The sequence below is a fragment of the Onychostoma macrolepis genome, chromosome 05 (assembly GCF_012432095.1).
Source record: "Onychostoma macrolepis isolate SWU-2019 chromosome 05, ASM1243209v1, whole genome shotgun sequence".
In the NCBI taxonomy this organism is placed as follows: domain Eukaryota; kingdom Metazoa; phylum Chordata; class Actinopteri; order Cypriniformes; family Cyprinidae; genus Onychostoma; species Onychostoma macrolepis.
Window position 1 is genome coordinate 13,648,465 of NC_081159.1, and position 24,783 is coordinate 13,673,247.

Sequence of the window (24,783 nt, forward strand, 5' to 3'; positions counted from 1 at the left end):
ATAAACCCACCATCATCAATTGTAGGTCTAGTGTAGCAGCTACATATTTTGCTATTGTAGCAGCTACATAGCTATATTTATCAAAATCTAATACCTTGTAGTCAGGGGCGGATCTAGAAAATAATTTTTAGGGTGGCAAAGGGGTGGCATGGGGTCTATGAGGGGTGGCAACACCAAAGCAAGCCCCCATGCATATTTTGTGGGGATTTATTGTCTGACACGCACAGTTGTGTTCATAAATATTGCATTACCATTAAGTAATCATCTATACTGTTTAAAATGAAAAATAAACAACATTTCAATATCCATCATGGCACCAAGTCAATACACAATATAAAAAACTTCAACAGGTTGTAAATGTTTCTGAGCTTGTGTCATTAAAGAAGACATGAGGTTCTATTAATATTACATAGGCTACTTAGATGGTATAAATCACGTTTTAGTGCAAGTTTAAGAGTAACACTTTTGAATTTCTTAACATTAGAAAGAAATACAATAATATCAAAGCATTGAAACTGGATCAGTTTTGAAAACAATGTTTGATTTTCTGTTATTACCAGAGGTGGGAATGTCTGTAATCACCCAGAACACACTATCAATAGTCTAGCAACAACCCAGCAACTGCATAGCAAGAGCCTAGCAACCACCCAGAGTATCCTAGCAACCAACTAGCAACACTTTAGCAAACATCTAGAACATTTAACTGACCAAACTATTTATGTTTCTTAAACAAGACTTTAAGACAAGCAAGAATACATTTGTCTTTCAAACTTTTCAGTCTAGTTATTACAGGTACTCTTAAATGCTTACAACTCAAATACATAGATGACTTTCCTGCCCAGTGAACACTCATGAGATCAATAACACTTAACAAACAACTCTTGGGATTCAGGAATTATTTTTGCAGCTCAATGTCTATTACAGTATACAACATAAATTAAATTACAGATACACTGTAAAAAATTGCTGTAGTTTCTACAGCAAAATTTTACAGAATTTTACTGTTTAAACATTTTACAAGATGTAGCTGTAATTCGCAATGCATTATGGGTCAAATAAGGTTTTACAGTTGTTAACTGTATATTTCCATGTCAACTATAATTAATTTACAAGAAGCAGGTGTTATCACTGTAGCTCCTGCTTTTTACACTACTTTACTGTAGTGTGGCATTATGGGATTGCGCGCGCATCATTCAAATCTGAAATCCAGCCGACTGGAGCAGTGCCAGAACGATTGAAGATTAGAGGCTTTATTCATAATTCCTGGTAAATTCACTTAATTTTACTTAAGAAATGTATCCTTTTATATTTATTTAAGTTATTGTATAAGTGATATCATGTCACAATAGCCTGCGATCACACATTTAGACAAGCGGCCTTGGTATGTGCAGTAAACTGGAAATTGCTATCATAGCATAGTTAGGCTAAATGCTGCATTTTTCTCATTTTGGCAGTTTAATTTTCTTATTGAGAGCATTTAAAGTAGTGTTTACCCAACTTTTAACGTAATGCCCAGCGCGAACGATTGTCATAGTAACGTTAACTTCTATCTGTCGAAATAACTGACAAACAGCAAAATATGTGAAATTTAATTTGTTTAATTTAAATGTTTTCAACTGTCCCATACTGACGCGACATCGTACTACAATTAGAAACAACATGTAAATGAGAAATTGTGTCTATTGCCACTGTAGTTGTACTCGACATTAAAGCTTGTCCGGGGCAATTTTTTTGTGAAATACATCTTTACATGCCCTATTGGGACAAGTTAGCATGATTAAAACTTGAGTGAAAAAAAAATAACTAGGGAAGCATCGAAACGCAAGATTGATTCTGATTTTGCTAATGTTACATTCAACAAACAAATAACCTTAACAGCACACATAAACTCACGGAAGAAACATGAGGTTAATGTTCAAACTGTTGAGTTTATTTATAACACATGATATTGTTAAGTAGCATAACAAGCGATCTGTTGCTGATTATCACGATTGCAAATGTTACGTAGTTCAATAAACAATTAGTTAACATTAAGTTACTTACTTTTAGACATAATATTGACTGTTGTTTTATTTCACCAACGAAAATCGTTCCAAACAAAGATCAAAGCAAAACTCAGCGGTGTTTTTACTGAATGATTCAGCATTCTGAACGAATCGGTTCAATGAATGACTCAATTGACTCACTCATTAAATTATTTGCTGCCACCTAATGGCGGTTTAGTTTCACGTTTAAAAGTATCATTGCATTTTACAACGTTTCTTATTTGTAATTTCAAAATTAATGTAAAACATTAATGTCATAACACAGTTGTAATTTTGCATTATAAATTATTTAATTTGATTGGTGGTACAGTTCTACAATGTATTGTTATAATTGAATTTATTAATTAAATGTAAAAGTTTATTTTAAAATATATGCCTTTTTGGGTGTTCATTTTGGTCTCTTTTTTTTTTTTTTTTTTTTTAATCACAAGATAATTTTCATTATTTCTTGTAGGTGCAAAGAATAGCAGCTGATGTGGAGAAATGTTTGATGCTTCAAGACTCTCTGAAGCTGATTATAGTAGGTAATGTATTAATTCTTATTAATGCTGTTGTAAATCATTTGATAAACTTGTATTGAAATACTGTATTGTAAGTAACATTATTGCTTCTATTTATTCATTTCAGGTGTACCCTGTGGCTTTTGGCTAGGCCTATTCGAGGATCACACGGTTGTGAATTCATACCTCAACTTTGCGGCTGGATTTTCAATCTTATTACAACTTCAGCCTGGCGTCCCGGGAGCAGGTGTCTTTTGCACACTTGAATTAATTTCAAAGGTAGCATGTTTTACTTGAGTAATTTCATTTGTGAAAAGGTTACTTATTTAGTTTAAGTACTGGTAAATGCTGATTGTATTGTATAAGTGGCATTTTTACATTTATTTTATTGAGCTAGTTTCATTCAATACTGAACTTTATTCTAAAGCTTCTGCTTGTTTTTATGTGCAGATGTTTTGTTGGAATCACAACACTCACTGGATACAAGACGAATACATGGAGGCAAAACAAGTGGAAAGGTCTCAGAGAAGAGGGACAACCCTCATGTGTGTCCTCATCTCAGAAAGTTGATGGACTTTCAGTATGTATTTATTAAATTGTCTTTTGCAGGAATATTCTAAATTTAATAGAACATAAGCTCAAACAACAGAATTTGTGGTATAATGTTGATTCCAGCATTTTATTTTAATCCTTTAACCAAAATTATACAAATTCTGTTGATTGACCTTAATTTTTTTATAGAAAGTAAATGTTCTACTCAGAATATGGCTTATTTTTTGTGATATAACAGTTATTTGTAGTTATTTTGTGATGCTATGCTATTTTTATGATAAGAACTGTTGAAAGACTGACATTTTTATTTTTACCAGTAAAAGCCTTGCAGTGTCTTTCTGCCAGTTTTAATAAATATTTATTTGCAACATCTTTGACTTGGTTTTTATTCATTTGTAAATGTATTAAGATAGTTCTCATGATAATTCATTTAAATCAGTATTTTACAGTTTACAGCATTTTCATTGTTAAACTATTACAATATCATCTTGGATTTAGGGGTATTTACAGGATTTTATTGGCAACTTTTGTTGCCAGGTAAATACTGTACTTTCGTGAGATTACAAAATATTGCTGTAATATAAACTACAAGTTTAATTCAATGTTACTGTAAAAAATACTACAAATTACTGTATTTCACATACAGCAATTAACTGTGATTTGCTTTGCAGTATTATACTGTAATCCATTTTACAGCAATTAACATCATTTTTACAAGATTTTATTGGCAACTTTTTTGCCAGTAACATCCTGTAAATTCTACGGTACATTTTTTACAGTGTAATAATAATAATTCAGCAATGAACTTTTGGGAACAGATCATTTTCATTTTACTACTGTACAGTAATCTTGCAGTGGATGAAAAACACTAGAAAAGTTCAAATACCAAAGAATTGTATATATGAACGTGGTATGCACCACAATACAGTACAGTACAAAAATAAAAATTAAATCAGCATACTCTGCACAGTTGATCAAATTTCATTACAGTATACAATACTATAGCAGTTTCCTGGTCTCCTGACACAAGACTAGCTATATCTCTCATTTCTCAGTTCTGCAAACAAGCAGTACACATAAAAAATGGTTACAAATCAAATTTGACAGTCACATGTTTGAAGGTGTACAACATGTGCTACAGTTTACTATACATATAGAAGAGTGAAATTCTCATCATCTAATGTACTGGTACTGTACTGTGATTATACTGAATATAAGTAAGTATAAAACCCATGTATATTATTCGTTCAGCTCTCTCCTCTCTCCGTTGTTAGGATGCAGATTCTGATTGGTGTCATCAGTTTTGCTACCTAATGTTTAACTTACTCATTGTTAAACTTTTTGAGAAATGTGTCTGTTTTGAGAACTGAATTAATGTTTTGGGAAAATGGGCCAACTAAAATCAGTTATATTATTTTAGCAATTGAGAAAACTGCAATACAAGATTCTTACCTATCTCTGCTATTAGTTTTCGTGATCGGAATCTTCTTATTGATTTCATGTTATTGTTTCGTCCGATATGGCAGAAAGGCCTCTATATCCATGATGAAAGTGGAGCGAGCGGTCGGAGAATCGGATCACCAAACAATTACGGGATGAATCTCAGACATATCCGGACGGGATTAGATTTCTCAGAGGACTTCTGAATAAACCGAGAAGCAGATGTACGAACACATGTAAAAACAATTCGTTAGTGAATGGGCTGCGCTTTGTGTTTTTAACTCAAAAAGAACCGGCTCATAAGAGTCATTTGTTAATGAAGCCGACTACACTGGGCGCGCTGCGTGCGCGTGCAACCATCGTGCGCTGTCATCGCCGCGGCTGAAAAGTAGCACATGAAACACTGCTTACATTTATATTTTATTCTGTGATAATTCTGGGGTGGCAGGTGGGGTGGCACAGCTTTTTCTTAGGGTGGCAGTTGCCACCCCGGTAGATCCGCCCCTGCTTGTAGTCCTGGAACAGATGCCTTTGCGTCATGACGGGGGCATTGCCCCCTCAGTTTTCTTAACGAACTTATTTATTTAAACCGTTAATGGATAATTAACTGGAGGAGCATGGGCGCACCGTCTGCAGAGCGCATACAATTGTGTTCGATTTGAGCAGATCAATCAGCATCTGACTTGAAGCAGTATAGCCTATCAAAGTAGGCTACAGCAAGAGCGATTCGCGAGCAGACGCGGGTTACGGTCATCGCAGTTTCTCCAGCGCAGCTGCTGCACGAGCTCTGATGATGACAGCTAATTCACAATTTACCAGACTCACTCACTGTATTTCACGTATTGCACGCTTTCGAGAGCAACTGCAGCGATTACAGATCATCCCCACCCAGCTCAACGTGATTTGTGCCCCACTAGAAATTAAATTGTTAAAGTGTTAAGTGGATATTTTATATTTTGTACTGTTTTGTATATCCTTGATTTCAGCAATAAAAAAATAATAATAATAAAAAAAAAAAAGAATACAGAGATTTAACAGTTGCATCAAACTACGCAGAAGCAGCGTCACTACGTAACCGCGCAGCCGCCAATTTTTTCGCCTCGAGTGAAGAGCTCCAAGGTGATATTGATAAAAGTTGATAAAAAGGTAAGAGTACGAAAAAGTGAGAAGTTATTATTATTATTTTTTTCTCCTAGTCGAGTTGTTACAAAAGACAGCTTTACTGTCTATTTGATATTAACATTTAGGCTACATGGGCTAAAGAACTTTTATGGATGTTGTAGGCCTACCTTTATGAACTGGATTCTTTCATCGTGTTAGCTATGATGAATGTATTTAACAATGCGTTTATAACCTGCCTTATGCATTACGCAAAAAATGAGGTTTGCTAGGATAGACCTATGTTTTGCTTTGCAAAGTCAGAACTTATTTTTAGTTAGTTTCATTAGGGGCGGGACATTCTCACTCTGGGGAGCATTTGATTGGATACAAATCTGTGTGGCGCAGGATGAGTCATATATTATATTACGGTATATTATATTATAGGCTGTGAGATTCTGATAGTGTAATACTGTTGCTGTATAATGACCTTTTCAAACTGGTTTCCCAAACTCCCCCATCTCATTTCGGTGTTTGGGCAGGTTAGAATGCTCAAACAAACAGACCAAAGTTTTTTATTTATTTATTTATTTTTTATAAATAGTGTTATATTATAGCCTACTAATGTTTTAATAAAGTACTAGTGTGAGCATGCAGTTATCATTTACTGTCATTCACAGTCATAGCCTGAGATGGCATATGGTTATATAAATTTTGAATATAAATGACACAAACTCGCTGTTTTACCTAAACATTTGTACTTGACTCACTTTCTCACAGTATGGTCTACAGTCATCTTACTGGCTTAAATAATGGTCTACAAATAACATTTATAACATTAGCAATTAGATTTTAGATGAAATATGACATGGCAGTACTACATTTGAAGGTGTCACACTTTTTGCATTAGGCTCAGTGTCACGCAGTGTTAGTTAAGTGTTATTCAGTCACTCACCTAGTCACCTTTGCTCATTATTGTTTGTGAATAGCTTAAAATATTCTGTGACCTATTCATTTGCATTTTCAAGTAGTTTACTTAAACTATATAAACTGTTCTCAGCAGATAAGAGTTGAGTTTTTTCCTGGGTATCACATGCATTGTCAGAGCAATTCAGATGAGCGTGTTCCTGAACTTTGCTTGCGATAAATATGAAGTGATGGCAATAAAATGGTGTGCCTCTTGTCATTGTTAGTAGAAATGATTTGAGATGGAATTTTACAAGCGAAGGTTTTTGACATGAAAGTGCATGTGCCTTTACAATTAGACTCAGTTTTCATTGAAGACAGCCCTCCATCTTCTTTGAGATAATTATGGTGTTCAGGAGACAGTAGTAGAGATGATATCACCTAAATAGGTAGATATTGGATGTACCCTGTCAGAGATAATGAAATGTTGAACAGTTTCTCATCACTCAAAGCTAAAAAGACAGAGTACCGGCACTAAATAACAAGTTCGAAATAGAAAACCCAACAACTTAGGCTTTGTTTGAACAAGGTAATGAGCGCTGTCATTTTAAATACACATGCTCCATTCTGATTGACGACAACTGGTAAATCCTGATCAGACTCCTCATTTACATATGTTATATGTCATAAATGTCAACATCAAAATTACATCTTGTGCTTACGTCAGTCACGGTCAACATGGCATTCAACGAATCTTATTTTGGCATGATTATTTTGAAGCAAAAGCATCTCAATGCCTCATGTGTAACCGGGGAGATGACTGTAACATTTGAGGCAGATTTTCATTTAGGCTAAATGTCAAAAAGTAAACTGGCTACCAAGACACAGGGCTACAACAGACATTCTCAGTGCTCTGTCAAAATGGACAAAAATTGCAGCGGTGTTAATAGAGATAAAGACTGTCCTGCTGAGACATAAATGCCGTCCTTCATTGGTCTGACATTAAGGAGCACAGTGACTCAAATTGAGGTAAAATTGGATACCATGGCTCTCTCTGGTCATAAAATGTGTAGACTGTATTTAAAGATGCAATCAGTAATTGCCAACACACAACTACAGTTTTTATTAGAAATTGTCTAATGCTAAAAACAAAGCATTGGATTTGACAGCATACTTATGGATATGAAGATTTAGAGTCTGTATGATCATTATGAATGCAACTTTCAAAAAACAAAAAAAAACATTATCTGGGTTTTGCAAGCAAGTTTCATCATTTTGTTGTGTTTTTGAGTTGTCTGGACAAAAATGTCCTGGCTCTTCCAAGCTTTATAATGGCACTGAATGGGGGTTGAGATTTTGAAGCCCAAAAAAGTGCATCCATAGTACTTCACATGGCTCCGGGGGTTAATAAAGGCATTCTGAAGAGGCCTTCTCACGTCTCTGACGAGAAGGACAAATGCGGAAGCACGGAAGAGAGAGCAAAACAAAACACCGGTCATGAATTAGAAGTCCAAAATGAGGATTTGTAAAGAAAAAGGATTTTGATATAAGCCAAGAGGAGATTTGTTTTCCTTTGCTGTAAACAAAACTTGGTTCTCACGAGACTAGCATATTCTCACCAGAGCTTATACTACACCTCCGTCCTACGTCATCCACGCGGTTAGTGGAAGTTATAGATTATGGTTTGTGAAGTTTTAAATATGGATATTTTTCTTATACAACGACATCGCTTTGCTTCAGTGGGGCTTTATTAACCCCCGGGAGCCATGCAGAGTACTTTTATGATAGCTTGAGGGTGAGTAAATTATGGGGTAATTTTCATTTTTGGGTGAACTATATCCCTTTAACTTTCTCAAAGTTTTAAAGGTCATGCACTCAGAAGTAGACAGCCGGTGGTCTACTTACTGTGGAGAGGGGACTCTTGTACATATGTTAGGGTCTTGTCTTGAGCTGCTTTACTGAAGGAGCTTTGTTTAGAATATTGATAGGCACTACACTGAGAGATTGCAGGCCTCTTTTCAACAACTGACTGACATGAGCTGTTAACATGCTATTTTCAGCCTCTGCCTTTTCACTGTGGCATTCTTGTTAGAAGACCACAGAAAATCCTGTGTTTGTTCTCTTCTGTCTCTTCTTGAGGTAATCCTTTCTTTCTCTTTGTGTATTCCTGTATTGATGCAGCGAGCTCAACTTTCAGGAAAACCACACAGGCCCTTTCTATTGAATCCAATGCATCTTGACTGTCTATATGACCGGTTGAGGACTTTATCAGTTTAACACTAATAAACGCTCTGCATCATAATAGTTAAAATGTTACCGTAAACAATTTTTTTTACCATTCAAAAAGTCCACCAAGACCTTTATTCACATATTATTCTCATTAACCTTATGGCAGATTTTAGTACAAGCGGCATTTTCTTTCCTTTTTTTCTTTCTTTTTTTTTTCGTCATTTGCTTTCATGAAACTCTCAACAGTTTTATGCAGGAAGGGAGGAACACATTTGAATAGACGACAGAGCACAAAAGCCATGTCTTTCAGCACTGTCAGGGTGTTGATAAAAATCAGAAGAAAAGAGTCTTTAGGTTTGATGCCTAAGTGTGGACCCAAGGGTGCACATGACCTGTAAGTCTATAAGAAAGAATGACACTTTTCCATTCCCATTGTCCCTGGTCATATAAGATGAAACCCCTCTTTTGAAGGCGAATGACATTATCATTGAATCAGATGAGTAGCATTAACGTGCGTAAAACATCACTAATGTATGTATAGTGTAAATATGTTATTCCTATTATGCTAATAGGTCTATTTAAGATGTAATGTAAATGTACAAAGCTACATTTCTTGAAAGTTTATATATGTATATGTACATAAAAAACACACTGTACTTAATTCATGTAACATGTGGGGAAAAAATGAAAATAGCTACATACTATTTAAGGGTGAAGCACTGCACTAAATGACAGTTCGTAAAAACTCGACATAGGGTTTAGAAGGCAAATTTAAAAAATCCTATAGGTGCACCAGTGTTTTCCAGAGAAAATTGTCATGACATCGTTTTTATAAAGTGAACTTGCAGTGATAAAAATCATGCACATACTCAATGTGTTCCCCATGTTTATTGCATCTCTCCTTGAACAAAATGCTTTGTTCCAGGCGCATTTACAGGTGGCCACTCCGCTTACCTCTGCTCGCCACAAAATTAAGCTACTTGTATTTTTAACATATATTGTAGGCATTCACTTAGGCAGCCTCAACACCGTGCTCTTGGGTCTGAAATAATTCTTGTTATTATAGCTGTCAATTACACTGTGTATTGCCTGAAATTTGACTGCCTACTTTTTAATGGAAATAGATAGGAGCTTTTATTGAAGCAACAATTTATTGTATGAATAGAGAGTGAGTTCAGCTAAGCACAAAAAGTTAAGCTAATATATTCTGACGACACTTGAAGCATGTCTGTTGAAAATGGTATATGAAATATTACCAGAACCAAGCACTGGTTTACAAATAGTTTTCTGTGCAACTTGTAGATTGGTAGAGGAATATTAGGAACTTTTAGTCGTAGTAATGGGTTGACATGCTGGATTGTTTATTAAGGGGGATCACAAGAAGTTTGCTTGTTTGTAAGTTGTAGGGTGAAATGGGCACGCTTTTACATCTTACAAGTGCACATATTCCTTTATGCATTTTTTAGAAACTTTTAAAAATCACACTATTATAGATTAATGTCCATATTTAATTGCATAGATGTGAATACATATAGGACACATTTAATCAGATTCAAACAGAAATTGCAATATGCCCTTGAGCTATTTTGATAAAGTTTTCCACACACACTGCTCTTGAATTACACCGCCGTTATATCCACTTAAGCCACACACTTCTTTTCAAACTTCATCCTTCTAAGACATGTCAGCAAACTTGATCTTAGCAATGCCGAACATACAAAAAAAAAAAAGAAAAAAAACTACCGACCACTCCCCTGTCTTGTTTTTTTTTTTTTCTGTTTACAGAGCATAGTGCTAAAAGCATGAAACTGTCTTGTTGACTTTTTGACGAAATTTAATGGTAGTCAATTTATGTCAATAAAACGCACAATAAAAATGTAACGAGAACTGGGATCTTCAGCGATCTTCAATCAGTTTACTTTGGGGTAAACTGAAAAAATTCTGCGTTTGGTTATTTTACTTAAGTTTTGAATAATTTTCTACCCATGGGAAAGTGAAAAAAGGCTTTTTAAATGTGTTTTATGCAGTATACCTCCAGAAGATGCCACACACTGATTTCACTGATGCTGTAAAGCCAGAAAAGTGTGTCAAGACCGCAAGGAAGCAAGTATAGCCACAGTGCTCAATGATATCAGTCGTTCTTCAACTCAAAGTGACAGATAAAAGAAAGAGATACTCGCAGCCGTGATGAGACACATAAGCCGGGGGCATGGGATCGACTTCTAGGCAGATGAAACCCTGTCACACATCTGCATACAATGGCAGGGGAGAGAATGCTATCTCATCTCATCGACAGCATCGTGTTTAATCAACAAACAATTAAAATTGAATGGGATTTATACCCCTCAGGCACCAAGTGTAGCCGCTACCGTAAAGCACATGTACTTTGCAGAAGTTGCAGGTCAATTACTTTAAGACAGGGTTAGGTGTACTGTATATTTATATTTTATAAGGAACATTTTCTTGCAATATTCTTGATGTGCATAGGGAATCAGTCTATATGAAGAAAGGTGATCTTCTTAGGTTAATCTTGGTTAATAGTGACAGCAGTTGTTCGCCCCTTATGGGGTCTGGGCATCACTGAGGCCAGAGAGACTGAGCACTTTAAACCAGATCCAGTGTGATGTGATCTGCCTTTAGTGATCATACCTATGGAAACGCACAGTGTTGGCATATTGCTTCTTTAATTTGAGTGATGTAACGTGATACAGAAGTAATATATATAATAGTCTTTACAAAAGGTGATGATTTTCTACTGTAAGTATTTTACAGTAGTGTTTTCTGATCTGTTATTGCTTTATATGACAGTAGTGAAAAGTATAAAACACTATAACGTCTTAGTTTTTTGTGCAGTGTTTGTAAGCTCATGTTGTTCCATACACATGAAGATAGTAAAGGCCAGCATGTGTCAAATAGTCAAAATTACTGGGATTGCTATTAAGACTGTTATGTCATAAATTATGACATTAACATTTTTGCATTATTTTACAGTTGTTGATGTGAATTAAAATGTATTGAGATTAGATTTTTTTTTTTTATTCCACCATTTTAGATGATAAAGTTAACAAAAAATTGGGAAGAAATGTGAAGAAAATGATGTCAAATGTTTTAATTCAGTACATTTATGCTGATCAAATAAATTCACTGTACAGTCAATAACAGTTATAATTTTGGGGATCCTATGCTAACTTTGCCTTTCCCTGTCAAAGAAAATCTTCTATACAGGGATAGTTCATCTTTATGCTCTTCCAAACCAAATTTACATTCTTTTTTCTGCATAACACAAAATAAGATATTTTGAAGAATAAAGAGTACTCAGCTGTATGTAATGTAGACTGACCGTATCAGTTATAGAAATATATCTCTTAATTTATCACACAGTAGTAGATTTCAGGTCATAAGGAAATCTAGGCCGTTTTTGTTGTTGTTGTTGTTTTTTTTTACTCTGGTTAATCACAGTCAGGAACAGTACCCGCTGCCAACAGATCAAACAGATGAATGTGTGAAACATGATTAATGTTCACGTAAACCGCTTACAGAAATTAAAAAAGGCAAAATCTAGATTAATCACTAGCTTGCGCCACAGTTTGAATTTCTGATGGTTTATTGTAATTTCTCTAATCTCTATCACAAACATCAAAAGAACAAAATAGTATTATTTATATAGAAAAATTTGCCATTTGAAATACAGATACCAGAAAATGTTACATAATGATAACCTTAACTGCAATAAATATAATACTTGAGTATTACTATTTCAACACTGTATATTCTGTGGTTTATTCTGTTTGGGAAATACAGACTGTCTTCATACTGATATCTAAATGCAGCTGTACAGAGAGGTGCAAAGAGAGTGCCTTTAGACATACAGTAAATCAATATAATGCAGTACACAGAATGGGGCAAATAATTCAAAAGAAAAAAGAGAAGTGTCCAGCAGTTTACCTCGCTTAAACTTCATCATAAAAAATGGAGAGGATAGAGGTATAAGATCTGCAACCAATTTGTAAGGGAAACCTCTGTGTGTCTCCTCAAGCAATTAATGGCTGCACGGAGAGGTGAAATGAAATTTCAATACCAGTCTCCTCTGCAACCCAAAACCTATACTGCCGACTTTACTGTATACTGTATATGGGCCAAGCTGTACTAATTTTTTTAGATGCTCTTTTTTCAAAAAAGTATTCGATGCAGGACTCTTTGTCTTGCATTGGAGTATCAGCCTCAGAGGAGCTGGCCTTTTGTTAGATATCTGTTCTTATGGGCACATTTCTCTCTGTTCACCTCCAACATATCAAGTTTAAAGCAATGTACAGTATAGTGTTGGGTGGAGCACAAAGGTTTTTTTTTCTTCTGTGGGAAAGAAGAGCTTGAGTGATGAATTCATAGTGTAATGATCGTCATAGCGCTTTAATACTACAAGCATATTAGTTTACAAGGCATAGACTTGTAGTGTATTAAAACATTTCCATTTATCTCATGATTCAGGCAGATGTGCATCTTTAGATACCCCTCAAATAACACAGGAAAGCCTTGATGTGGGGAAAAAAAAGAACAGATTGATTTCTATTGACTTTGATCATTTAAAATATATATATTTTAGTGCTGTCAAAAGATTAATTGCAATTAATCGCATCCAAAATAAACGTTTTTGTTTACATAATATATGGGTGTGTACTGTGTATATTTATTCTGAATTTAAATATACACATATATAAAGACACACATGCATGTATATATTTAAAAACATATATTTTCTGTTTATATATTAAATATATTTATATGTAATATAAATGATATGAATAGAAATATATACATGCAAATATTTTCTAAATATATTCTGTTTGTATGTGTATTTATATATACATAATAAATATACACAGTACACACACACACACACACACACACACACATATATTATGCAAACAAAAACTTTTATTTTGTATGCTATTAATCGCAATTAATCGTTTGGCAGCACTAATATATTTATATATTACCGTAAATAAATAAATACATTTCAATAAAATACATTTGAGTACACATTAATTCAAGGTAGGTAATTTTGGACTTGTGGTAATATATATAAAATATAATGTGAATATTACATTTTATATATACATTTTCAAGAAATATACTTCAGAATGGCTAAAATTAAGTTCCTTCAAAGAAACTTTTGCAACAGTACAATTTTTAAATTATTATTATTTGGAAGACATTTGATAGTTTAATGAAATTCATTTAGCAATATTAAAATATCAAGGTATTGAATGTATCAAGGTATAGAATGACTAAATACTGCACAAAAGGTTCCCACTACGACAATTTGACAATTGTAGTGCTAATTATGAGCATGGATACACAATACTGGGCTAGTCATAGCGTGAATGGCATTACATTGTAGCGCAAATTACTGTTTGTAGTAAATAGCCAATAATTTCCAATGAGATTCCCTTTGTGGCCATCTGTAAAACCTGGCTCATAAAGTCATAACAATGGTGAATGTAACTGGATACAGAGAATTCCTCTGAACCAATAATACAGCCTTGACATGGACTGTGTTTGATAAATGTTGCGAAATACACTATGAGTTACCATTCATCATTCCATTGTACTGTACACCAATTCAATATTTAAGACAGGCCACACAAAAAGCTATTAGCCTACATGAAACGATATGTTCTGCTCTGTGTTCCGATGTGATCTGTTAAAGTCAACAAGAGAAGATTTTATAAGGAAGAGCAGGTAAAAGTCTATCATTTTTCTTGTCTTCCACTGTTTCCTGATTAACCCCCTCCTTTGGTTCACTGGTTACAGTAGTTTGTCAGCCAGTGCCCCTGGCTGGTGTCAGTGCCCCCCCCCCCCCTCTCCATAGTCAGACACTCTTTTCATGGTCAGGTGGCTGAGGGAGAAACCGTATATCGGCCTCATAACCCACAGGAGGTTTGAATTGAGGACGAGACAGTTGTGAGAGAACGCAATCCATGGAACATCCTGTATTCTGATACACTGCGGAAAGAAGGAGAATAGCCCCAATGTGAGAATGAAAAATGTTTCGCCTCCAGCGACCTTCACCTTTCTTAATCAGGGACCCACATGTATTGTCTGAGCGGTATCACCTTTGCTGTTTTCCCATAGTGGCCAGTTGACCTATGGCCATCTGGTTAATGTCTGCTTCTGCTGATCATCTGCCACTCACTGGTTATCTCTCCACCTCTATCTCCAAACAGGTGATAAAACTGACTACTGTCCAGTCTGGGAATGAAGGACTAGTAGAAAATAGAGCATCTGTAGATGCTGGATACTGTAGAAGGTGGAATCAAGAGTGAATATTCCAGGACAGTGATATAGCTATCCATGATATGACAGTGAGGTCCTAAATAAAGAGTACAGTTCAAGGAGGTTTGAAATACAATAAACTGAATATGTACAGTATATTACAATTGGCATCCAGTAGCCGAGCAATTTAATATGTCTGTAAATTTCTCATTAGGATTGTAATAGATAATTTACTCATCAAAAACAAATAAGGACTCTGTCTTTAGTAAGCTGGGATATGTTAAAAAAGGAATACAAATATTGTGTGAATACAAATATATAGTGTTGTTTGCATCTAAATAATTTAAGGTGTTTAAATCTGAATCATTTTTATGGCCTTGATTTTATCATTCTTGTTATGCATTTTATTACATGTTTTCTTAATATATTGAATACAATATTAAACTCACAAGTATATTAGTTTGCATTTATTACAAAATCAATTATCCCTAACCCTAACCAGATATTGCCAAGATGCTTTTTTTTCCCCCCTTTTTTTTTCAGTGTAATCTAAACATGTTTTCTGTGGATTGTTTTTTTTTGTCTTCAATTTCAGTTTATTAATCTAACAAATACATGCTGGTTCAATAACGGCAGCATCCTCTAGGAAGTGACATCATTTTTTATGGGACAACAACAGCATAAACATGAGAAAGTCTTTTATGAATTCTGTAAAGTTTTGTGAAATTGTTTGGCTTGTCTCTAAAATGTTCCATTCTTTTAGATACATTTTTAAAAATACTGTCTCATGCTGTAAGCTAACTACCAGTCCTTCAATGAGCAATGGGACATTTAGCTTTTCATTTCGATATTGATCATTTTCTTTCCACTGTGTGAATAATCAAAGTATAATTAAGTTAAAGTGCCTAAATGTGATATAAACATTAAGGCATCCTTAAATTACAATACCAGCATATTCATTTGTTAAATGTGCCATAACAGAACTGACTTGCATGTACAAGTCATATTCAGTCAGGTCAACCATTTCTCCAGAATCAGTTTCTTGCCACCTATTTGCTGTATCTTATTATTTAAACACCAATGTAAGCATCAACTGGAAAAGGGAATTTTTGAAAGTGGAAAGAAGACAGATGATTTCCATGTATATTGACATACAAGTATGACAGCATTCAAGAAGGTTTTTTGTAAATGTGTAAATGTTTCAGACTGAAGCTGAAGCTGTCTGCTAGTTTGTGTATTGTAATCATTCATTAGTCCTGTTTCAACATTGATCTATTAAAAATTATGAAAAGATTTATTTAAATGTACATAGTAATTGTATATCCCTTACGGTTTCCATGAAAACCTCAAGCTTTGGTTTAGTGTTTGGCTCTTCCGCCAAAACCAGCAACATCAGAGGGCATGTACAATACATTCATAGGTGATCTGTATTATCAAATTTTGGATTTCAGATATCAATACCTGTGCCTGACAGAATCACTGTCTTACCTCAATGCTTTGTGCACATTGTTCCTTAATAACCACCATGCACAATCCACATTTACTTTTCAATTAGTAATATATAAAATAAAAAAATGTTGCATCTTTAAAACTGCATGTGAAGCAAGATTATAGAAGAAGCATGTCATGATTCCCCGAGACATTTGTTAAGTGACTTCAAGCCCAACTTGACATAACCCTATTTTAGATTTAGACACAATCTAGAACATAACACATTCTAGTGGAGAAATTAGCTTATGTTTGATCTGTCTCTCAAGTTTCCAAGATGTCATAATCAAACTGGCATCCTCTACTGTAGAAATCACATCAAGAAATCTGCCTAATGCGATATCGTCTGCGACTAGTCCAACGCACCTGTCACATCATCCTACGGCAAAGTCAAGCGCACCACTCGAGCCAGAGAAGTAAATCAGCTTGGCTTACCTTTAACAACAAACACATGTACGGTTTTGTCAATGGAGCAGCTCAAGAAACACAAGTCTTTGCCCGCGAGGTGCTAAAAGTGAACCTTAGAAGAGCTGTAACAATGAGCTCATCTGAAATCACTTTAGTTCAAGCGGCACCTTTATCCTTATCAAAGAATCTTTCATAAACACCACAATGCCCATTCCGCACCTGTTTGATGTTTCTCCTCCTCCGCCTGACTATTTTTCCACCCAGCCCACCATAGACAATACGAAAGGTGCACCCCTCAGGTGTGCTGGGCTCAATGATTGCTTCTTCCTTTTTTTTTTTTTTTTTTTTACTGGAAGAGAGGCCACCCCATTCACTCCCTCACACGAACTGCTCAACTTTGTGTGGACTCAGTTTCTGTCCACTGAGGGGGTAACTGAGATGGGGGCAACAGAAAGTGGCTTTAGAATACACGCTTGAAAGAGGACAGCTTTAGTCTGAATGGAAGTCTATGTGCTTTGTTGTTTAAATGAGCGCTGTCTGTTGCCGTTGCCACACTGTTCGGCTGGGAGAGGAGAGAATTAAGTAGGTTGGCTATTTAGCGTCAATGGACAGTCCTCATGAGGAGATTGGCTTTTGTTGCACAGGACAAACGCAGAGTCATGCCTCGCATTGAGCGATGATTACTGTTTGTTCTGTCTTTAAGCACGCTGATATAGAAGCTCATCTTTTCACTGGAGTTTTTATTTTTGACAAGGTATAACGTGTCATGGCCTCTAAACACATCAACGCCACACTCTTTCGTTGCTGTTTGTTGTTAAGACACTTTTATCCAAATCGACTTACATTGTGTTCAAAGTATACCAAAGTATATTATCAGTTTATAAACTTTCAGAACAAAAAAAATGCAAAAATTGTACCTCTTAACTTGTCACTGAGAGGAGCACGTTTGCGCCTAATACACCCATAACATTCTCAGCCTTTTTGACTCCAAGGCTCCAATATTGTCCACAACAATTTTTGAAGGCCCCTTGATTTTTCCAGTCATTCATTAATTAATTAATAAGAATTAAGGATAAGCATTTTTTCAAATTTGTCACTCACAATTTCTACCCAGTTAAATATTTTAATTATACCATAAACTTTTTTATTATGACTTGGCATAACTAGAAATATATATATTTATATATTTCCTCATATATGCAGCTTTTCCAAGACTTGTTCTTCAAATGGAAAAAAAGAAAAGAAAAGAAAAGAAAAGCTGTTAAGGAGATGAATTGGTTAAAATAAGTAATATTTAGATTTTTGTTGTTTTGTTGCTTTTCTCGTTCTTTAAATTATTTAAATTCTTCTTGAGGCCCTAGAAGTTTGCTGAGACCCCCTAGTGGGGCCCGGCCCCCTGATTAAGACATACTGCCCTAAAGAAAATCAGCACCTTTCCCTGTTCTCCCAACCAATAAGTAGATCATAAATTAGTAGCAGATTGAATGTAGCAGGGGAAGTCATTTGCATATTTTCTGATCAAATCTCCACCCTCAGTGTCTTGTTTTTTGGGTCTGTCGCGCTTCATCCCAAGGAATGGAAAACAAAGTTTTAAAACGCATTTGCCATGTGGTTATGTTGTTATGCAGGGGATATCAGCTGCACTATTTTTAGAGGGGAGATAAAAAAGCAGATTTTAGAAATGCGCAAAATATTAAAAATAAAAAGAGTAACAAGCGTTCAGTCAGCGAATCAAACCTGTGGTGTTACTAGTACCATGTTTAAACTACAGTAGCACAATACTTATTATTAAAATCTTAAACAGAACACATAATCAAAGGACACCATGAAGAGTGACCTATAAGCACAGGTCAGCAATAGCTCCTTGTTTCTGCCCCTGCACTCTCAGAAATAAAGGTACAAAAGCTGCCACTGGGGCGCTACCTTTTCAAAAGATACATGTTTGTACCTAAAGGGTCCATTTTGGTACCTTAAAGGTACATATTAGTACTTAAAGTGTACATATTTGAACCTAACAGGAACAAAAGTGTACCTTTTGAAAAGCTTCCGCCTCAGTGACAGCTTTTGTTTTATTTCTGAGAGTGTGTTTAGAGCCTTTTTCAAAAGTGCAGATGTACTCGGTCAAAGGGTGCCACATTGTGCTTGCTGATTAGTACTTTTCATCTGTCTCGTCCCAGGTGAAATTAGGTCAGGATGGCACATTACGATTATGTGTTTGCAAATGTACCCCTTCTTTTCCGTTGCTTTTATACACTGGGCTTTTATTTAACCCCCAAGTATATTTCCACCTGTTCATCAGCACTTTGTAGATTGTTTTTGCTTTGCAGCAGCTTTCTTGGGTTTATTCGTGAAGTGCTGGTCTTTTGTGTCAGCAGACTATTTAGTGGTGCCTCCTGTGAGGGCTCTGGAGCTCATTGTGTCTTTTTAGCCACCTGGAATCGCACTGAAAATGAGATGAATTTATGCTTTCATTTCTTCATCTATTTGTTTCCGTCAGAGCAGCTGAACGGGACCACTTACCCCGTTCATCTCAGATATGAAAGACGGCTAGTGTCCTGCATTGGAGAATGTCACAAAAACACATCTTGCAGTGATCTGTGTGCTGTCATTGTTGTCTTTGCTGTCAGAAGAGATTTTTTATTTTTTTAAGTTAAGCAGTCTCTCACTGCCGGTTCCCAACCATAAAAGACATCCCGGCTTGGATTTGTCATGCCGTTTGGATAAAATAACCCTGACGCCTGAAGTTCATAAACAAATACTGAGAGGGAATCCCTGGGGCTTGATTGAAAAGAGCTGCATTGTGTCTGTCACTTGACAAGCCTTTGGCAATACATGACGCAAGATGGGGGCGGGAGGTTAATTAAGAAACAAGTAACACGCTCTCAAGCTCACTGAACAGTTGGCTTCCTTTGAGCACTGGCATTACCCATGAGATTGCCTTGGCCTCATGGTCATCGCTACTAGCGTCTCCAACCAACGCGGATCAACTCTTTCCCCATCATCACCTGCTCTAAACCCCCTTGGCAGGAGACCTTGGACTTTTGTCACCGTTGGGTTATTGTGTTTCTAATGAAGTGGACCTCTTTTCCTTTGCTTAGGTTAGCCATGTAGCCATGCGGCTCTGGTGTAACTGACGTTTATTAGGTGTCAGATATTACCTGGAACAAAAGCAATCGATTATTTTAATTTCAAGTGATTCTCTTAGCCTTTCATTTTTGAACTCATTCACATTTGATCTATTAATTTATTTATTTATTCATTTCCTCTGGAGTCTATAACAAAGCTGTCACAGCTTAATTAAAATGATTGAGGACACATGCTACAAATAATGAAAATGAGGTCTTTGTTCCATAGACAGAATAATCTTTCTACTCAAATTTTTTTTATTTACGAATCAAGTACATTTTGAGGGACAAATACAAAGTTGTTTAGTATTAGATACCGTAAGGGATTCTGAAATAAAATCTCAAAATATGAGTAGATGTACACTATTACTGGTGTGAAATGTTCTATGACAAGCTCATGCGTATGATTAATGAATATAGTGGCTCTTACTAGTTAACACATGTGCTGTTCTTCCCTTCATTAATTGTGAGTTACTGTCTGTCTTCAGAGGTGCATTTCCTTCAGTACCATCCTTGATTGTACGAGTCTTCTGTCCTCTGTCCGATCAGGTTTCAGGGCAGAATAAAGAGCCAGAACACTTTTGTGGAGGGACTGAAAGAACCACATCTCTCTTCGGCTTATTATGTGGCAGAGGCCGGTGCTACTTCTGACCTATTTAAATGATGTAACAATTGATGTCTAAATGTTTGGCCGGCAAAGAGCCTGAGTGCTCCTGAGCATCAGAGGCCTCGGTTGGGATACAGGCTTTTAAAATGATCACAATGATGCAAATTATGTTGAAACAGTTCAAGTGCACTTTACGTTTAGAGCATATGTTTTTGGACTTATATTTTTAAATATTTTTGCTTGCCCTTTTAATTTACAGTAGCACTCTTATTTCTTATACTTTAAATCTGCAAACTCTGCTAACTTAAAACAAATAACATCAAATCAGCTTTGTCTTCTGTATACAGAATAGCAGGCTGGATGATTCTTAATATTGTAACATTTGCTGAGTGATAGCACACACTTATCCTTCTGCTACGTCAGAAAAGTGATCCGATGCAGTGTTTTGGCAGAGGGCCAGTGTAAAACATTGAAGGTTCCCCTTACCATATCCCCCCAGGAGGAAAAGCTATGATTTCATAGCCTCAGATTACTCACTTAGGCTGGTAATTGTTTGTCTGAGGTAAAACCGTAATGTCATCATGTAACTCTGACACATAAAATATGATGCCACTTTGGGAAAAACTGACATGCGTTCTTCTGAAGCATTATATTAAAAATACTAATGATAAACTAAATGAATGCTTTGCTCACTTAATCAACTATGCTGGTACAGTTTGCTAAATAAGTCTACTCGAAATAGGTGTAGAGAAACCAGCTCACTTATGACTTGTTATATTCATTACAATTTTGAAAATCCATTTTTCAATACAAGGTAAGTATACTGGTGACATCTTTCAACAGCTCCAATGACACATTATTATTCTTGGTGCAGTGGAAAGAAGAGTAATAGCATAAACCATGACTGGATTTTTCTTTTACTTTGAAAATGCTGACAATTGGGATAGTTCACCCAAAATTGAAAATTCTTTGGTTGTTCCAAACCTGCATGATTCACTTTAAAAAAACAAGTTATTTTGAAGAATGCTGGTAACCAAACTGACATTCATTTTATGAACAAAAACTCTGAGACACTTCTCAAAATATCTTCCATGTTTCACAAAAGAAAGTTATACAGGTTTGCAATGAGAGTGAGTAAATGATGACAGAATTTACATGTTGAGGTGTAAATTCTCTTTACGAGAGATTTAAGTTTGGTATACGTGCTGAGTGTTTTCTGATCATTTCTTCAAAGATAAATGTAGAAATTCTGAGAACCATTCAAAATCAGAACCACTGTGGTGTTAAATGCATAAAAGAGATAATAAGCTAGATAAAGTAGCATATTTTGTTTTTGTTTGGACAGAGACACAGTGTAGCTGTTTGATTGTTCATTCCCTCAGGTAATGGTTTAATGTCCTTCACCCTTCTACAAATAATATATAATTTGACTTGAATGTCTTGAGTTTCTGCCTGATGTAAGCTCTAACAGTGTGCTGGCAATTCACAACATCTCAGTGTTTTTGATGGAAGATTATCATAACCAGAACAAAATTATTTTACGGTTGAATTCAATCCATGAATTAGGTTTATCTGCTCACAATACATTAAATGCCTTTGTGAATCATTATCTAAAGTACATGTATTTTTTTCATCTCTTTTTTCACTATTTTTAAATAAACTCCTGCAGGGTTACAAACCTGTGAATTCATTGATTGTCTCATACTCAGATAAAATCAATGAAGCAGCCTTGAACATATTTTTGTTTTCCATAGACCAGGTCTTGCCAGCGTGGCTGCTTTAGATCCTGCTGGTAGATGCCGTAACTACACAAAAATCATTCTCCATTGACAGCCAGTTAAAAGTAGCCATGTATATACAATTGCAAAAATTTAATTAGAAGATGAATATAGGCAGATGTTTTTCCAGTGCCATTGAGTGAAATCTTTCACATTTTTGTCTGTTTTCTAAATGCATATTATACGACTTGAACAATTCATCCATGCGTTTGTTTCTTTTTGAAATTTTGCTTTCATCTCATAATTTTTAATCAGACTGCCATAACTCAGCCTTATAGTGAAACTTTCAGCGACTTTTTTTTCACAGGGAGACTGACTATTAAAGCCTTTACAGAAAGTTTGAGCTTTAATTTCTCTTTCTGCATCTTTCATTTGTCACATTGTCTCTCCTCTCCTCTCCTCTGTAGTAGTTGCCAGCAAATGCTTCAATCTGTGGTCTTTGATTAGTGGTCTCTGCCAAGACCCGTGTTGCTGATACCTCAATTAGAGACACCTTACGCTGAAAGAGCTGCTGGCCAAGAGTCCGCCGGATTACCTGTCTCCACTGCAGCAGCGGCCCATGTCTCTCTTTACTGCCACCTGCTCCTTTTCTCTCCTCCGTCTAGAAAGCCAAGCAGCTTTTATCCCATATAATCCAGAGAGAAAAGTTGTCTGCATTCAGAGGAGCCTGCGCTGGAGCTCAGCCCTCTCTCTAATCAAGCTAATGGAGCCTGCAGGTATTCTATTGATCTCCCTCGACGTGTGGCTTCCGCAATGATGGCCACATTTCGAACGGGTCAGGCGTCAGGGTTTAGGGTCGCCCCCCCACTACTGCGATCACTGAGGTTTGTCTTTTCGGTGTGTATGTTTCTTTCCTTCACTCTTTCTGTTTTTTTCCTTTGAGGTCTACTTTACAAATCTTTTAACCCTCTCTTCTGATCTGTAACCTTTCAAAGGCTTTAGCTCTTGACCTGTGAAGTGGATGCCTTTATCTCTCCCTTCGCTAATGCCGGCGCTAGCATGAGTTTTCATTTGCACAGTCCAGTGATTCAAATCTACTGGTACGAATCAGAGGACATCCAGCTAGATGTCATAAGAAACAGACACGTAATGACAATTCACTTATCCCTCGGTGAGAATCAATTCTTCCACAATGCACCTGTCACAGAGCCTTCAGTGAGGGCAATTTGTCCGACAGACTGACACTGTAATTGGGCTTGAATTTTTCAGTGACCATTTTACAAGCACTTCTTTGAACCGTAATGAAAATCTCAAACTCACAATGAGCAGCAGACAGGCTAAAATGAGCTATTTTGTCTTAATTAAAACTTCACTGCTTGTAAAACTGAGAACGTTTTAAAGCTGTACTGGTACACAGAAACATGAACAGTAGTAGTTTTGATGAACTAATCATGTATTTTGGGAATGTAGCAGTTTTTGTGACACAAAATGGCCCACGGAAAAACTTATTTGAAGACTTTTCAAATAGCTTTTCTAAAACGCACTTTAAAATTGTTCTGTGATATCGTAACATTGGCTTGTCGTTACCTCAAAATGTTGTCATGCCTGTTCACGTGAAAGGCTTTCCCTCCCTTCAAGTCATTCTCACGTTATAAAATGCTATTTTGTGGATAATGTTATGTTTGTGGTTCTAGAAGTTCTAGATTTTTCATTGTACAGAAATCAACCTGCAAAATTATGAATACACCAATGCAGGGCATATTGTTTTATCATTTCTGTATATGGAATACTCCATATATAGATTCTGTATTTATGATCATCTCAGACATGTAGTTGTTACAACAACATCCAAGCTAGGTGACCTATAGTGTAATCTTCAAAATAATCGTTTTTCATTGTTTGTTTAAAGCACCTTCACAGAAGTAAGGTTTTTGAGCTTGCTGTGTGGTTTAGGAGATTGAAAAAGGTCTTAAAGGCTCTGTAGTGTATTTCTGGGTTGTATAACCCTAGTAAAAAAGTAATATATTTAAAATACATTTATTTCATACTAACTATAGTTAAAATCTATTAACATATTTACTGACAGATAACTCGAGACTTACTGATATAAAAATTATAATTAAACTTTATTTGGCGTACTACTTATTTTATTTCTTAATATTAAAATGTTTTAATGTCACTTTTGATGAGGATTGTATGATATTTGAATAAGATCGGTCTTTAAATGCAAAATATTTAAAGTGTACCTAAAGTATACTTGCAATAGTTCCGCTTTAGCATAATAAAATATACTAAGTATATCTTTAGTTGGACTTCAGCACTACTTCCTCACAAATAAAAAGTGCATTAAGTATAAAATTAGTTGTTCCAATTTAGCAGACTTTCAGTATACCA

General features: G+C 35.7%; 1 protein-coding gene and 1 long non-coding RNA gene across 2 annotated transcripts in view; both read left to right on the forward strand.

Moving 5' to 3' along the window:
* Window positions 1-1,199: 1,199 nt before the first annotated feature.
* LOC131541614 (uncharacterized) lies at window positions 1,200-3,229 on the forward strand. The gene is made up of 4 exons (XR_009271545.1): window positions 1,200-1,266; window positions 2,500-2,569; window positions 2,673-2,824; window positions 2,996-3,229. It is a non-coding gene; the product is annotated as an uncharacterized LOC131541614 (long non-coding RNA).
* Window positions 3,230-5,616: 2,387 nt separating this feature from the next.
* Window positions 5,617-24,783, forward strand: part of fsta (follistatin a) — a 133,281-nt gene continuing 114,114 nt past the window's right edge. Inside the window, exon 1 of the mRNA XM_058777430.1 lies at window positions 5,617-5,683. The gene's annotated coding sequence lies outside the window, so the exon portion shown is untranslated. The remainder of the gene's footprint in view (window positions 5,684-24,783) is intronic.